Source organism: Ictalurus punctatus, chromosome 28 (genome assembly GCF_001660625.3).
Source record: "Ictalurus punctatus breed USDA103 chromosome 28, Coco_2.0, whole genome shotgun sequence".
Lineage (NCBI taxonomy): Eukaryota > Metazoa > Chordata > Actinopteri > Siluriformes > Ictaluridae > Ictalurus > Ictalurus punctatus.
In genome coordinates this window covers 11298805-11316332 of record NC_030443.2, presented here as the reverse complement: position 1 = coordinate 11316332, position 17528 = coordinate 11298805, and the positions used below count along the sequence as shown (strand labels likewise).

Below are 17528 nucleotides of genomic sequence, written 5' to 3'. Positions count from 1 at the left end.
GTTTTTGGTCACCTCCCTGACTAAGGCCCTTCTCCCCCGATCGCTCAGTTTGGCCAGGTGGCCAGCTGTAGGAAGAGTCCTGGTGGTTCCAGACTTCTTCCATTTATGAATGATGGAGGCCACTGGGCTCATTGGGACCTTCAATGCTGCAGAAATGTTTCTGTACCCTTCCCCAGATTTGTGCCTCAATACAATCCTGTCTCGGAGGTCTACAGACAATTATATATATAGACAGGTATATATAGACAGGTGTGTGCTTTTCCAAATCATATCCAATCAACTAAATTTACCACAGGTGGACTCCAGTCAAGTTGTAGAAACATCTCATGGATGATCAGTGGAAACAGGATGCACCTGAGCTCAATTTTGAGTGTCATGGCAAAGGCTGTGAATACTTATGTAAATGTGTTTTTTTGTTTGTTTGTTGTTTTTTAAAAAAAAAATAAATTCGCATAGATTTCAAACAAACTTCTTTCATGTTGTCATTGTGGGGTATTGTTTGTAGAATTTTGATTAAAATAATGAATTTAATCCATTTTGGAATAAGGCTGTAACATACGTAACAAAATGTGGGAAAAGTGAAGCGCTGTGAATACTTTCCGGATGCACTGTATGGTGTTGGAATTTGTTGAATTCCTTGCATCCTGTTGTTAGAGAGAATAAAAAGAAACTGCAAAGTTAAAGAAATAAAACATGTTTGATGTGGCATGTATATGACCCATAATACACCCATGGCTGGATGTATTAATGTCATTGTGCCTGTTTATGGCCGAGATTATCCTGAATTTTGCACAGAAAAAAAACTTTTTTCTAAACACTCGGTTCTAGCACACAAAGTAGAAAGTCAACGTGAAAAGGGTTGAGAGCGGCTGATTACAAATTCCACTCGATGTGCTACCCTTTTAGTGGCAGCCAGTTCTGCACTAAATTTCTGTTTGCCTTCCAAAACAACGTGACAATTAGCACCATACTTGTTGCTTGCAGTTTTATAGGCAGAGTTGCCAGGTGCATGGTTTTCCCAAAGAGTACTGTTTGGGCTACTTTTGAACTGCCAATGCAGGGTTTTTTTTCTTCCCATATACACTCACCACCAACTTTACAAGGAACACTTGTACACCTGCCCATTCATGCAATTATCTAATCAGCCAATCATGAAGCAGCGGTTCTATGCATTAAATCATGATACATGTGTATTAGAATGGGGAAAAATGTGATCTCAGTGGCTTTGACTGTGGCATGGTTATTGGTGCCAGACAGACAGGTTTGAGTATTTTAGAAAATGTTGATCTTCTGGGATTTTCACACACAGCAGTCTCTATTTTAGACAGAATCGTGCAAAAGAAATCCAGTAAGCAGTTCTATGGTGGTTCTGTGGGTGGAAATGCCTTGCTGATGAGTGAGATCAGAGGACATTGGCCAGACTGGTTTAAGCTGACAGGAATGCTACAGTAACTCAAATAAGCACTCTTTACAACCATGGTGAGCAGAAAAGCATCTCAGAAAGCACAACATGTTGACCCTTGAGGTGGATCTAAACATTCCGTCTAAAACAGCAGAATACTACATCAGTTTCCATTCCTGCCAGCCAAGAGCAGGTTTGTTGAAACTGGACAGTTGAAAACTGGATAAAGACCAAGTTATGTTTTTCCAATATTCAGCTGACCAGTTGTGGTGAACATGTGTCCACATTAGCCTCAGATTACTTCCCTTGGGTGAAAGGAGTGGAACCTGACATGAACTTCTATTGATGTAGCTCACGTAACTGAGATCGCATACAGTATATGAACATTAACTGAAGCTCTTTACTTGCATGATTTTATGCATTGCACTACTGCCACATGACTGGTTGATTGGATGGTTTATTTTTTTAAATATTATTTAGTGAAATATATAGTAATACAAGACTATGTATGGAGAACATTACTTATGAATTGGGATTCTTTTCTCACACAGATTTGGCAATACATTCTAAAAACACCAACTGGCAAGAGGGAAATGCAGAATAGGCATTTTCTGGTAGACACAGACACCACACCTTTCAGTGGCACCAGACACTCATGCACTCCACTTCCTATGAGTAAGCCCCAATATGACTCATACTTGTTCACTCCCATTTTATTGATAGTGAGTTCCTCAACGCTGATTACTCACACAGCTTGGGGTCAGTCCACTGGGTCACTAAACCAGTTCTGTGGTGAGGATACTGACGTTATGGGGTGACAACGCAGAACAGATTGTGCTTGTGCGCCAGCGGAAAGTCAATTTTTTTTATGGTAACTAAGCCCATGTGTGACTCATGCTTTTTCTTTATGGGACTGGACATCCACATCATGACCAAGAATGGAGGTGATGAGTTGTTCTATGTCTTTTGTTGTCTGTCACACTCACTTTTATCTCTCTCTCTCTCTCTCTCTCTCTCTCTCTCTCTCTCTCTCTCTCTCTCTCTCTCTCTCTCTCTCTCTCTCTTTTAGAAGAATTTAAAGAACTTTTACATAACCTAGTTACAAGCAATAATACATTTTATTGTTCTTGTGACTTAGAAATACATGATTTAGAATTAATTTTTCCGTTTGCATCAAAAAATATCCTGATGGAACAGTTGCACATGTCTCCATAAATTTGTGGTATCAAATGTTCCATTTGAGTAATAAAAAATATACTGATAATCATCTCTTAAAAATCATAACCTAGTATTGTAACCTGTGTGAAATATTATCATTACTACTGCTCTCAATCGATGACCATTTAGGCCTGTTAGATGAATGAAACATAAAGTGATTTTGTTTGGTTAAATGTAGTATAACAAGATTATTATAAAAGTGAATACTTTTGGAACACTCAGAACCATGTTTACTAAGAGAAGCACCAATTAGAGCCATTTTAGCACCCATTTAAGTGGTAGGAATGGCTAGTTAAGCAGCTAATCTACTAAAAATGTGCATGCAAACAAACACAGGTGCACTTTGCCTAATTAACATATTGCTGGGGCAGTATAACCCCTATTTTGTGCACAACTTCCTATTTTGTGTCAGGTGTTTTGCTACAATATTTGTATTAAGGATTTTTTAACTCGCAGACAGTGCTCAGTGTTTGAAAAATACTATCATTTTAAGATCATCTTAAATGGTACAGAGTGTTCCAAGTGATGCTTGCTTTCCTATTGTTTAGTGATCATAGTGCAGTTGTGGGTGAGTGGACAAATCTCTGGGATACTGGTCAAAAGGTCATGAGATCAGACCCTGGCACTAACAAGTTGCCACTGCATGGCCAGTAACCCTTCAGGGATGCTGTGCCCTCACTGACCCTGGCCTCTGACCCCAGCTTCTGAGTAAACTAGGGCATCCAGTGAAAAAAAGATTTTCACTGTACTGTATATGTGACAACAAAGGCTCTCTTTTCTGTCTGTATGCTGCAATGGTTTTGGGAATCTCAGCTCTCCACATCCAAATCCACCAACTATTCATGAGCCACCACTACTCTTCAGCAGAGTTCATTCTGGACATTATTTCCCTCACTCTCACCTGATATTGACTGCACCTGTTGTATGTTAAATCCTCATTTATTTCAGTGTATATACCAACTCACTCACTTCTAATTTTTGCAAGGTTTTACCATTTCCCCAGTGCATTTATGAGAGTTCTCTGTTAACAATAAGCCAACAATGTTTTTAGCCATGTTTATGCTTCATATTTTTATGGCCATTAAATAGCATGTGAAGTTAGTAATTAAAGCCTTGATAAATCAAAATGTTATTTTACCTGTAAACTCCACACCGTATTTTGCTTTTCGGGAGGGAAATTTTTAAAAATAGATATACAATGGTCAAAACTTCAAAACAGTACTATTAGCCCACTTGACCTTATAGATTTTAATATTTACTTTAACGTTTTCACACCTGGCTTGTTTGGAGCGTTTGTTTCGGAACCTGGTGCCTTTTGTCTCTTGGTTCTGTTTGTTTAGACATATATGAACATGGCAATTGCGTTCGGATGCGTACCAAAACATTTGGGCCCGATTGCAAATGAATTCTGGAGCAATTCGCTTGTGGTGAGAACGCAGACGCAACAGACCAACGAACCAACCTGTATAGCAATGCATGATGGGAACTTGAGTATTCAAAATGCGTGTTTGTTTTTCTCATGGCTTGCAACATGAATCGTGGTTTAACTGGGACCAAAGACAGGGTAAAATGCTGTATTGAAATTTGGTCTGACAAGCATATATCTGAACATCTTTCAAAAATGCATAAAAATAGAGGTTTACAAGGTGTTTAGTGAACATCTCAATGAAATGGGCTTTAATTCCTCTGTGGAACATATACATTTGATAAATCATAATAACTACAGCTAAAAAGAAAACCACAATAAGCTCACAGAGCTGCTGTCTATCCACCTGTATGGATGAATGCTATGGACAGAACCCCAGAACATAAACAGGTGCACTCTGACCAATGAGAGCACAGTTTACTCACATGTGACTTGCATAAACACATTTAGGTGGAACTGAGCTAAGGAGAAAGTGCAACAGTGTAACAATTTAAGTCCCCATTTCGTAACAAAGAACAGATCTACAGGTCTGAAAACCCCTTTAAAAGACGTTTAATATGCCTGTTTAATATATTGTAACAGCCAATTTTGTAACAGCAAAAGTCATTTTGCAGCAGTGCAAAATTTTAGAAATTAGACATATATATCTTTCTTTGCACATTTTTCTTCAATATTCCTGTCTCTTGCTTATGCTTTTGTCACAGTAAGGTTTCTTGGTGCTCTGTTCCAGCGGGGCCCACTAAGGGAGTGCTGGCCACTTCTACACTCTCTGGTTGAAGCATTACAGATCTTTAGCCTGTGTAAACACTCTAACGGCAAACCACTCTGGCCCTGCATGCTCTCAAACTCTCACTGTTTTGAACTTGATGACACTTTACTTGTGGTTGTACTTAAATAATAAAAATGGCCATAAGCTAACATATTAAGGGGAATGTTTAGCATATATCGCTTCTTTTTCAAGAAGCAAAATAAGACAGAATGGAACTCTGACACATCTATGTGTAAAAGGCTGTTTGCAAAGTTTTCCAGAAAGACTTTATTATTTGAAAAAATCTAAAGGACTCAGATATAATTAATTACTATATCCATCAGCTGTGATTTGTGGGGGCCATGCACACTTTGCAAATAGTGCCCCCAGTGCCCAGTTCTTGCCAAGCTACACAGAGCAATTTAGGGTCCATAGATGAACATAGTTGTCAAGTTTCTTGAGTGTAAGTCAATGCTCATGATGTGAAATTCTAGCTGAAAACTGAGTGGCCAATGGCCGCCAAGCTTTTATATTAGCACAGTGATGCAGTACACCAAATTTTATGTTTCTTATATTTCTCCAGTCTTTACTTGTTTGTGAATTTTTTCATTGCTAAATTAAAAATACTAATACTCATTTTCATGCACTTTTTTTTTTTGGCACTTTCCTTCACTCAGAGAGTATGTATTACATCATACAACTTTACATAGCATTATATAGCTATTTGTATTAACAGCCAGAAGGGAATGTGCTTTTTACCCATAACAACACTGCCAGCTAACTAGTATATCTACATATCCACATTTGATTTATTTATATTAATGATATGTATGTATATTAATAGAACATTAGATTTATTGTTTGCTCACATTTAATGTTTGCTTATGGAATTCAGTTTGTGGTTGATGTTAAGTGTAATTACAAAATAATTACAATCCAATAAAGTCTTTTCATATAAATGTACCAACACAGCTGAGGAAAATGTTAAGATTCCAAACAATTTTGCCTCATTTCCAATGTGATTTAAGTTTACATTATTTATTTTAAAAAATTAAATAAACATAAAAAAGTACTTATTAGCTATCATGCATCCAGCATCTGTATTTTCCAGTTGCTTATCAACAGTGTTCTCACAACTTGCACTGGTTATGCCTTTTGTTGACTAGTATATGCAGCCTAAGGAAAAACCTTGCCATGACTTCACCCAGATGTAATGGTGAAATAATTATGCTCCAGATAAAGATTCTCTCTCATATATAATATTAATAGCACCATACACATATACAGAAGCTCCAAGCATTTCAAGAACTACCTGTTGCTGTGTCACCTGTTGGTTCACTAATACAGCCGAGATCATTAACGCAGAGAAAGGGCAACTCTTTCCCTTGGCTTTGTAACAGTGTGAGGTAGGAGGATTCGACTCCAAACAGGCTTTATATTGAAAAGGAAATCTGCCAGCACCAGATAAAGCAAAATGGGCGCCTGGACAAGGGGGTGGGCGGGTGGCTGGGGGGGGGGGTGGTGTCAGTGAGTTCAGACTGAAGAGAGTGGCTTTTCATCACCACATGAGCACATGAGACATTCAGTGTGTGCATATGTGTGTGAGAGAGTGCTCATAAACACAGTATTCAAATCCATGTAGGAGTACATTTATTACATGTATGGACATTGAGAGAAATTGGTGGTATAGCACTCTGAATGTATGTGTGTATTAGTGCTGACAACAAAATTTGAGATTTGAATACTATTTGAATGTTGAGATGTTTAAAATCTAGCACTTTTTCCTTTTTTTTGTTTTTTTTTTAAAGCTAAATCTAAGAATTGCCTGATGTGGGAAAATTGGTCATGTAGAATTTATTTGCCATATTTTATTACTATGCTATATTTTAAAGACTTTGTATTAATTTCCTAATATAAAGTGATATCATATGTAAGTAATTACCAGCAGTCTGGAAAGTCTGGAAAAATATGGAATTTAAATGTAAATTTATTGCTAGACCTGGAAATGTAAGGAAACTTGACAAATCTATAAAAGCATGGGAAAAAAGTTCCAAAGTGCTAAATCCATTGTAATTGAGAGGTTTTCTTATTTCTGCACTATCCCAGCTTCTCTAAAGGACATACCATTTAATTAATAACCTTCACAATTTAGCAAGAAAGCTAGATTTTTTTTCATGAGGATCCTGGCGCATAGTCATAGAACGCTGTTTCACATTTGGATTAATCTAACTTTGGTTAGATTAGGCTTCATTAAAAAAAAGACTAATTGCAGACCATGGACACATGGCCGTGCCAGTACTTGTCATTCAAATTTCCATGTATCCATTCCACAGGAAGCAGACCTCTCTAGCTTTTCTCTCATGATCTGTACCTGATTCTGTTTCTCAGTTTAAGTTCTTTTTTTTTTATTAGTATTGTATACCTTATGACTGTGTTTATAATCAAACAATTTAGTAAGAGTTAATATTTTATTAGATTTCCATGAAAAAAAATCTTTCTATTTATTTATTCATTTATTTGTTTGTTTGTTTGTTTGTTTGTTTGTTTATCTCTCTCTCTCTCTCTCTCTTTTTTTTTAGAATTACAGCAAAAAGTACTTTGTCCATTGTAGGTATACATTCTGGACACTGGTAATCCTTGTGCACACACTTGTGGGTATGGTGGTATAACCTTTCACAGCAAACCTGAAAGAAAAAAAACACAAGTTTTATATTATTGTTAGGAGTATTATTATTAAAGGGTACCAAATTTTTATATCATTGTTCTGAGCCCTGGACAAAAATAGTTTAACACAGTATGTGTTTTTTGATTGCCTAAATATTTATTTCCCTGAAGTGAAGTGTTCACTCTGACAGGAAACATTATTGCGTTAAATATTTCAGCTGTATTTGCCAAACAATATTTTGAGACATTACTAATCCACAAAAACATCTGACTTCCTCTCTGACCTGAAACAGGTCACCATCACACATATTTAGGGCCCAAGCACTGAAAGTGTGCAGGGCCCTATTGTTTTCCTAAGGATTGTTTATTATTAAGGCCCGAGCACCAGAGGTGCAAAGCCCTATTGTTTTTGGTGTGTAATTTTTGAGGTATTTGTGATGTTTCAAAATGACTGAAATTCTGCATACGCATCATACCTGGCGAAAATCAAAATATGATGTTATTAAATAGGCTTGGCCGTGGTTTAGCAGCTCCATAGTGCCCCTGAATGGCGGATTGTAATTTGATGAATTTTCTCGGAGGAACATGATATTTGGTATGGTCGTTACACTCATCATGTACGACAATTTTCACTTGGTTGTATCTGAGTCCACCAAACAGGAAGTTGGCCATGCTGGCTGGAATGTGGGGTTTTCAAACATTCTCAGGGCATTTTCAGAGGCTTACAATGACTGAAAACGCATGAAACTTTACACTTTACATATTATATATATATATATATATATATATATATATATATATATATATATATATATATATATATATATATATATATATATATATATAGTCACATCTATACTGGCCCATGCAATGCAATGCATTTGAATCTCAAATTTCTGAAATAATCAAGATCTAAAAGTATTTTGACAGCACTGGTGTGCACACAGAACTCATGTACATGCACTATGTACTTATGTATTTGTTTTCTATGCTGTTTGTTGGGCAAATGTAAAAAAAAGAAAAAAATAGTTTTTTTGTGCGTGTATGTGTGGAAATGTGTGTGTTCTGGCTCACTGAGGTGTAGTGCCCTCTTACCTCAGCGTTCAGGAATGCCGCTGACGAGTGAAGCGTTGTGTGAACGAGGAGAGAGTGAAGAGAGAGCCAGAGTTTCACAGTGAGCCTATTCATGTAGCTTGAATCCACCGCTATTCACACACAAAGATGCAGAGAGACAGAGCGAGAGAGAGAGAGAGAGAGAGAGAGAGAGAGAGAGAGAGAGAGAGAGAGAGACAGAGGGAGAGAGAGAGAGAATAGACACACTGTACATACATTCTTACACATATGCAGACCATGTCTGTGTAATTACTGTGTTATAAGACATGGAGTACACTATTCAAATTTGTAATAAACGTGTAATAAATTGCTCACATGTAATAAGTATGGCTCTCTTAGATCCCAGACTCAAGTTGCGATTATCTGTTGTCCCTATTTACCACGTTAGCTGCCAGTCCCCGCCCCTTTCATCGATTGGTCCAATTCCACTCCTCCAGAACCTTTTCTCCTCCCTCTGCTCTCTCTCCATGCCGAGGAGTCTCTCAAGATCCGCAACATTGCTTGCTGATCCATATTGGCCGTCGTTTTTCCCCCTCAGTAGGCCCTCCTCAGGATCGGGTGGCCCAGTTCACCGTGTCCTCAAACAACCCGAGCACAGGAAAGGGGCCCTGAAGCGGGGGAGGCCCACCCCCGTCTCTCACTCCGTCTCAGTCTCTGTTTCTTTCTCCATCTCTTCGTTCACCTCTGCCTCCATCTCAACCTCAGCGCTGCAGTGCACCAATATGGCATACGATATAATACAAGCAAAAATTTTTTAAAAATCTAAATAATAATAAATCAAAGGTTTTGCTTTAATAGTGCTGTGACATTGATGTACAGTTTATAGTTTCCTAAAATTAAGTGTCAGGATGTACAGCAAAATCAAAGTGCAGATGGATCAATACACATGTATTAATCAGATATCCATACACAATAGGTATAAATGACTTCTTGTTATTTTACTATGAATACATAGTAAAAAACAGTAAAAAAAAAAAAAAAGATCTTCAATGTTGTGCTCTATGATAGTCCTGGGTTGAAAAGACAGCAGTCAGCTGCCTTCTCTGCCTCCTTTACATAAAGTATGCTGCAATGCAATGCAGTGAGAAATTCCTGCCAAATCTGTGGGTATGCGAAAACATACACGATTCTGATTTAGTCCAAGTCTGTTTATCCATGACATAACTTGACATAATATACCAGAATATAGAGAGCATGTTACAGTATATGATCAGAGAATGAGAAAATACTTCTTTTTATCTGTGCTGCATTTGTCCACTGAGAAACCCTATAACCTGTAATGTCACTCAGGCCTCCATCAAGTCCAGATCATTTCAAACAGCCTGTTTCTGCTTTATGTGCTATGTTTCTGTCAAACAAAATATTTCTTCTGTTTTATTTCTTAACCTGCACAAAAGCAGCACAAACCAAGCAGACTGCTTTGGAGTGGTCTGGAAACTACTGGGGTGCTGAGCCATGTCACATCATAAAAAGCGCTCGTTAAGAAAAACGTACAAACACTGTACCTACGCAAATGGTGTTTATGGAACGATCAGAAATACGTTTGTTTTCCGGCCACATGGGGTGCAAAATTATGGAGAGTTTTCAGTGCGCAAATATTGTCTTAATGATGTGCTATATTTTTGTTGGTCATCTTTTGGTTTCATCCCAGTGTGGATGCTTTGTACTGTTTTCATATTGTTGACCAAATTTTACAACCTTTCATCAATAAGTTTTTTTCTCAGTAATTTCGTTGACAAAAGGAACATTGTGTTTAAGTAGCTCTGCGAAGTCGCCTTAATCATTATGCTAGTCTTACCAAGCAAACTTTTTCGATATCAATATCAGAAGTTGCATTAAATGTTGCCTGTGTGTATAAGATATCTTTCTTTTATACAGCTATTAAGTGTAGGTCTGCAAATTTACAGGTAACTTTCTGTCCCAAATGGTACAGTTGTAGTCTTGCAGTCCTGTATGGCAATGGTATTCCCATTTCTCATACAGGTTTTCAAAATGGTGGTCACGTAAATCTTGAGGACTCTTGAGGTTCAAGTACTTGCTTTCACACCCTCAAGACCTTGATCACTCACACACTGTAGGTCTTGCATGCCAACAACATCACCAAAGTGAGGACATAGAGGACATTCAATGAAATACCAAATACTATTTAGTAAAGCACCCCTTGGTGGAGAATCGTAAGCTTGTTAAACATGAGTGATTTAAAATATGTTTACATTGTATGATTTCTGGCCTGGTTTTATTGTCACTGAGAAAAATTGCACATTGTAAAAATATTTGTTGGTTTTCAGTGGTAACTGATTTAGTGCTATTGTGACCAAAAACAGCTATCAACAAAGTTCTGACTGATGCTGATTGATGATGAAGGCAGAATGTAGTAATACTCTTTCAGATGGAGAACTAGCTAAAACCAAAGGCAAATGTGTTGAGATCCCATGCAAAAACTTCTCTTTGTTTTGGTTTAAAATGATGTATTAATGTATAATAGGCTAGTTTCTGATACTAGCAATTTTCTTTTGGTTTCTGTTCGTGGAGTCTGACCTTAAGCCCAACTGTATATAGAATAAGACATTAGCCAGACATGCAGACACACACAAGCATTCATGCACACTTGAAGCCTGTTTGTGCACAGCCTGCAGCTCTTTGTTCTGTGGACAAATACGCTCATCGTCCATATGTCTTCTTATGGATCAGAACATATGATTATGATTCTCTGGCTGCCGTAATAAACGCAACTCACATGTCTCAGTCCTGCACTCTGACACAATTATGCATAGATCATGACGCACAATGCCAAGCAGACAGGCTGCACAAAACAGACTGCGTGTGGTATGCATGTGCATTTGTGCGTGTTTGTGTGTGTGTGTGTGTGTATGTGTGAGGGAATGATGGAGAGCCAGAAGGAGTGTGTGAAATAGAGAAAAAGAAGGGTGAAAAAGCAAGGGAAGGACAAAGAAAAAGTATAACCTGTGAAGAAGTGTGAAGAATGAGAGAACTAAAGCAATACTCCAGCATGTGATTACAGAGTACATGTGTTTCCCTATGCTGAGAACAGAAAATTCAATTACTCATAAATCATTCATAATGGAATTCTTAGGGCACTTGTTAAATTCCACGTATTCCATGAATTTAATAAATGATTGAGACATGCATCTACTGCAGTTTTAATTGCATTTTCCTTTTTTCAGTAGAATTTGTACTGAGTAGCACACATGAGGCCATATTTTGACCCATACAGCCTACCACACTAACCTAAAATCATTTACTTGATAAACAAAAGCTTTTCACACGGCAGGTGGCTTTCTGCTCTGCCGGTTTTTGCTCGCTTCACGAATGAAAGGTCAGAATTCCAGCACAGCTTTTCATCCAGCAGGGAAAAAAAATCACTTGTATGTCTGGCATTATAACAACAGCCATGATAATAACAGCAGCAATAAGTACAATAAGGCTGGCTCTAGGCTATATATTTCAAAGACATGCTCACGTATAAATGAAAACAATTCATTTTTGACCATGTTCATTAATTATTTAAAAAATGGTACTTAATTATGTATATAATAGTATAATAGGGGTGGTACCACTAATCCACAAGTGGAGGGACAAATTTTGATGGTTTTAATGATATTTAAGAAAAAATGAGCTATTAATGATATTTAAACTAGATATCATGTGCCACAACAAATACTGAAAGTACAACATAGGCAAATATTTTTTAAATTCATTTAATTTTTATTAAACAGTAAAGAACCTACAATGAACGTCATAGTAGTTTGTTTGGACCCCAAACGCTTCATTTAGCATTTTACTCCTCAGGCAGCTAATAACAGCAAGAAAAAAGTTCTAAATTATGTTTTAAAAATCGAAGACATGTTCACTGCAATAGGCTATGTGTCAGTATAGTAACTGTCTGTTTCGCTAAACATTTTTCCAGCAAGCATTGCTTATTTTATTTGAAGAATGTAATTTAAGGAATTTTCCTGTAATTGATTCAGAATACAGAATATGTGTGATACTGATTCAACACATGATTATTAAGAGCCAGTGAGTGCCAAAGCATGGTTAACCCCTTTATCACTCATAGGAGATCCCCTTTAGGAGAAATGTCCCACCCCTCAGCTGAACTCGAAGGTTTGATTGGTTTTTCAACAGAGTCAGACCTGTCTGTTATTGGCTGAAGTGCCAGGTCACGCCCAAGTAGTTTGAAAAGTGGCGGGTCAAATGCCAGCTTGGCCCTGTTGCTCCGGCGGGCCTTTAATATAATATAATTTGCCTTTGCCAGCGATCTGCATGCATATTGAAAAATTGTACACTCATGCTAGCTACATTAAAAGATGGTATACACTCATTTTTGCTAGTTAGCAAAAGTTAGCAAATGTTTGAAAATCCCTATCACATCATGGACTTAATGGAGGTTAGGACGGATGCAAGTGCAGATAAGAGCTTTTAATAAAGAGAGGCAGGTAGACAAATCCAAATCATGAGACAATAGTGTGGTCGAAAAAAGGCAGTGGGTCAGGCAATCTACAAACAGGCATAAACCAAGCAAGGCAAGAATCGAGAATGAGAAACAAGTAACAAGACCATGAAACAAAACGAGAAACTCAATACTTCGCACAGTTATTGTGTACAAATAGTTTCTTTATACTGTGGTTGTGAGTGCTTTGAATTGCATGCAGGTGTGCGTGGTTAGAATGAATGTGAATGTTCTGGGAATTGCAGTCCATGGCGGCCATATTTGTAGGCTGCCGTACAGGATGGGAAATGTAGTCACTGGTTTGCTGTGATATGACATTCCCACAACAACTCATCAAAAATCCAATGGGGACAAATGAATGTCAACTCCGAATTAGCCTTTAACTCTGCAAAGGTTTAGAATTAATTTATGAATGACCTCCACTAATGCAACATTAGATAGTAGATAAGTTGTTTCCAGAAAACAACACTAAGGAAAGAAAGTCTTATTAAATTTATTACTCAAGCAACAAAGACGCTGGAAAATAACAGCTGCCAAAGCTACCATCTTGACCAGCTTGGTGTGTGTTTTGGCGTCTGGTAGCTGGTCAGAACGAGCCGGAGTGAGTATTTTAGGACAGTTGGACAAATAAAACTTTTCCAATTACTGTTTGATGACAACTGCCTAAATTAATAATGCGTTTGTCAAATTTGAGCTTGTAGATTTTTCTTTCTTTCTGTTTTTCTCAAGTCAGGACCACTAATGCACACTGCCAAAAAGCTTCTTGTAGAATCCTGCTGTAACAATACAATAAAAATTAATTATGGTTACTTATTCTTTCCCAGAGGTTTTGTCAGAACCATAAGCAAATACCCATAAAGAACACCAATTGTATTCTTTTCTCTTAATTAGACAGATTTAGAGCTTATATGACAAACACCTCTGGTTGAACAATTCATTAAAGGTGTTTGGTTTATTAATGGGATTTTGCAATTCTCCTTAGGCTTAAATCCGAGTTTCAAGCATAGAGCTTTCTGTCCTTTACTCAATACAGGCAAATGTGTCAAAATTCTAGTTCATGGTAATCACACATTGGCTACAGATGCTGTAAATCGAGTCTAGGTGAAAAATGGTGGGGTATTTCTTTAAAGAAAGGAGAGAAGGAGGAGAAAGAGAGGCATCAAAAGTGATGGGTGATGGAAGAGGGTGGACTGAGCCGCCCTGTAGTCATCTGTCCTTCTGCATCAACATCAGCTGTGACACAGCTAAAACGGACTTGTGCTATTTGAACCCAACACCATGTGTTCTATTTGATAGTAGAGACAAATAAACTTGTGCTTTATGTGTGTGTGTGTGTGTGTGTGTGTGTGTGTGTGTGTGTGTGTGTGTGTGTGTGTGTGTAAAATCAAATGTGACTCAGCGGCCACAAACTACCTCACCGATTCCAAAGAGCGTCATTCGCAGTCTCAGAAATTGACATTGTCTAGGAAAAGTTTGCTCAGTGAAGAATTATAATGCTCATCTAAATAAATGCGCGTGTGTGTGTTTGCGGGGGTAAATGACAAAAAGGAATTGCTGAGGTTTGTGTGCGTGTGAGCGAGTCAGTGTTCAGTATGCAGACCACGCTGCAGACAGTCTCAGCTGTATAATGGCAAGTTGACTGTTGGGGGTAGTGGAGGGGGTTGGGGGTGGGCGAAAGGAGAGGAGAAGAGGAAAGAATGAGGGTAGTGGTGGTGGTAGTGGTGGTGGTGGAGGTGGAAGTGGTGGTGGTGGTGGTGAGGGTAACGGACGTGGCAGTGCTCCAGAATCAATTGGCGGTGTAATGAGATGGCACGGTGCCAGGTAACCATGGAGGCGCCCGCCCGGCTCTCCTACGAGAGAGAGAGAGAGAGAGAGAGAGAGTAAGAGAGCCTGAAAATGCGAGTGGAGATGGGAGAAAGGAGGGAGAAAGAGTTCGTAAGTGAAAGAGGAGAGGAGACAGAGACTGATAGAGAGGCGAGAGAGGGGGATGCAGAAAGGAGGAGAGGAAGTTTAAGGGTTGGAAGCAAAGAGGGTTAGTGGGAGGGAGGAGAGAAGGGCACTTCAGGCCATCAGTATTCATTCTCCAACTCTCTTTCTATATCTCTTTCTCTCTCACACTCACTCTAATCTGAAATCAGGCTTAGCTGCAGGGCAAGCAAGATTTTATATTATATTATTAGTGTAATGCATTACTACATCTTTTTAACAGAACCTGGCAGCAGATGAATAAAAATTATTATGTCCCTTGCAATCTTCAATCTTCCTTCTTGTCGTTACTGAATTTAACACGTACAGCCAGTCACTCACACACACACACAGAAGGACCTACATATGTGAAACACTCCCATCCACACTGCATTAGATGTGTCTCAGAAACCAGACAGGACCTAGTGAAGTGCACAGGGCTGTAGACCCCACCCATGTTCTGACGACACTCATTTCAGATGATCGCATTCATTCCACATGTGCGATAAATGCATTGTGTCCTTTGGCATTAATAACTTGTCATTTCCATAGATGTGTCATTTCCTTTTCTTTGTCATTCTTTTTTATCCATCCCTCCGTCTGCTGGTGCCCTGCAGAGGTTCTGGCTGGATGAAAGGCAGCAGTCAGTTTGATTTCACTCTGGCCTCATACATTTCTTCATCAGTCTCTCTCTCTCTCTCTCTCTCTCTCTCTCTCTGTCTATGAGATGTGTTAATACTCTTAGCTTTGGCAGTCTTCCTCAGCTGGTCTGATTAGCATGAGTATGTGATGGTTACTAGATGAATTGAAATTAAAATGTGATTAATATCATAATTAGCCTCCCTCTTCATCCAAGATTTATCCTCTACCCAGCATCTTTCTCTCTCTGGTGTGTTTGGCTGCCTGCCTGCATCCCCACATTGCTCCTCCTCCTCCTGTCCACAGGGAATTTAATCATTTACGCCACACTATATAAAAAGCATGTGTATACTGTATGTTTATGTATTTCTGAAGATTTTTGTACTCACGTTTGTCTATCTTCAATAATAATGTCAATATATATTTTACACAACTGCATCTCCTCATCCGAACACAGCAAATATGGATCTGTTCGCCATACACATACGATTAAGTTAAATGAATGCTTGAGTGGCATGATAAGGCTGACTGAACACAGCTGCAGAGGGTTCATTCAGAGACTGACCAACTTGTGCTTCAATTCCGATGGAGATGGAAAGGCCTGCTGTGAAAATTCCTGCTTTGCTTCTCATATACAACGTTTTACGGCCGAGATGAAATGTCAAGAGGTGATAATAGCTCTCTGGTGGCTTCAGTGAAAGCAAAAGCAGAGGTGTTTACAGCTCAGTTTCCATTGCATAAGGATGTAAGTGCAAATATTGATAATGGTAATATGCATTCTTCACATTTAGCCATCATTCAGATTCTTTGACAGGGTGTAAACTTCCAAGTGCGTTCTTGACCTCTTACTTCAAAATAAATAGCATTCTTTGAATCATTTCCCAGTGAGCAATGCAATGTTAAAGGATGCTTTGCATAGCCTGATTTCATAGCTTGTTTTTCATAAGCTTGGTTTCTCATAGCTTTGCTTTGGGCCAGTGTTTGCTCACATGTATATAGCATCCCTGCTGTTTGATGTTTAACTGCCCCACTCTTGCTCTAACATAATATATTTTATGGATGTGTGTCACTTGTAATGCTTGATAGCATGTTGGCTTGCGTAGGCAGGGACTGAGAGTGGGGTCTGATATGTGTGTTGTGCCTGCAGGCCACCACTGACCTGCTGTTGACCTGGTTTTATGAAGTCCTAGTGTGAGATCCTCAGGAGGAAACCCTACTGTCACACATGGGGAGAAAGTAAAAAAAAAAAAAGCCTACACATTCATTTGATTCTTTACCCATATTTCTGATACTTCTATATATTGGTATGTGACCGTAAAAATTGCTAAAAGCCATATCCAAATACCGACCAGATATCATGCGAAAAACACTGGAATTCTAACACGTGTTAGTGATTTTATTGAATTTCACATGAATGAAGTCACAAAAAAATCTCCAACTACTAACCCCACCCTTCACTCTAAACATAATTGTTTTGGTCGAAGACTCAAACAACACTGGTTTGGTGGTATGTGTTGTGCTGGGCTGCACAACCCTCTGTGCCATGATGTGCCTGTTCTTATTTTATGCTTTTACGTAGCTCTATATTGAAAATTCAGTATTACTAGAAACATAAAAGGGAATTGGTAATCCCAAGGGTAGAGTTCCAATGTCCCATGTGTTCCCATGAAAAGATAAATTCTGCATAGCAATTTTATTTTATTTTTAGCTTTGAACCTTATTTCACATCCGAAATGACATGAAATAATGAACCAATATTAATGTGAATTCACTATATAAATTAAAAGTTGCTTAACTTATAGTCAAAATATGTCCATACACATTATTATTAATAGTAATAGCAGGGTATTATCCAAAAATAATGTAAAAACAAAATAATCAA

General features: G+C 38.3%; 1 long non-coding RNA gene across 1 annotated transcript; it reads right to left on the bottom strand.

The window, feature by feature from the left end:
* Positions 1 to 3615: 3615 nt before the first annotated feature.
* On the bottom strand, positions 3616 to 11534 carry LOC108260237 (uncharacterized). The gene is made up of 3 exons (XR_001811106.3): positions 8887 to 11534; positions 8554 to 8663; positions 3616 to 7478 (listed from the first exon to the last, which is right to left on the bottom strand). It is a non-coding gene; the product is annotated as an uncharacterized LOC108260237 (long non-coding RNA).
* Positions 11535 to 17528: the final 5994 nt, after the last annotated feature.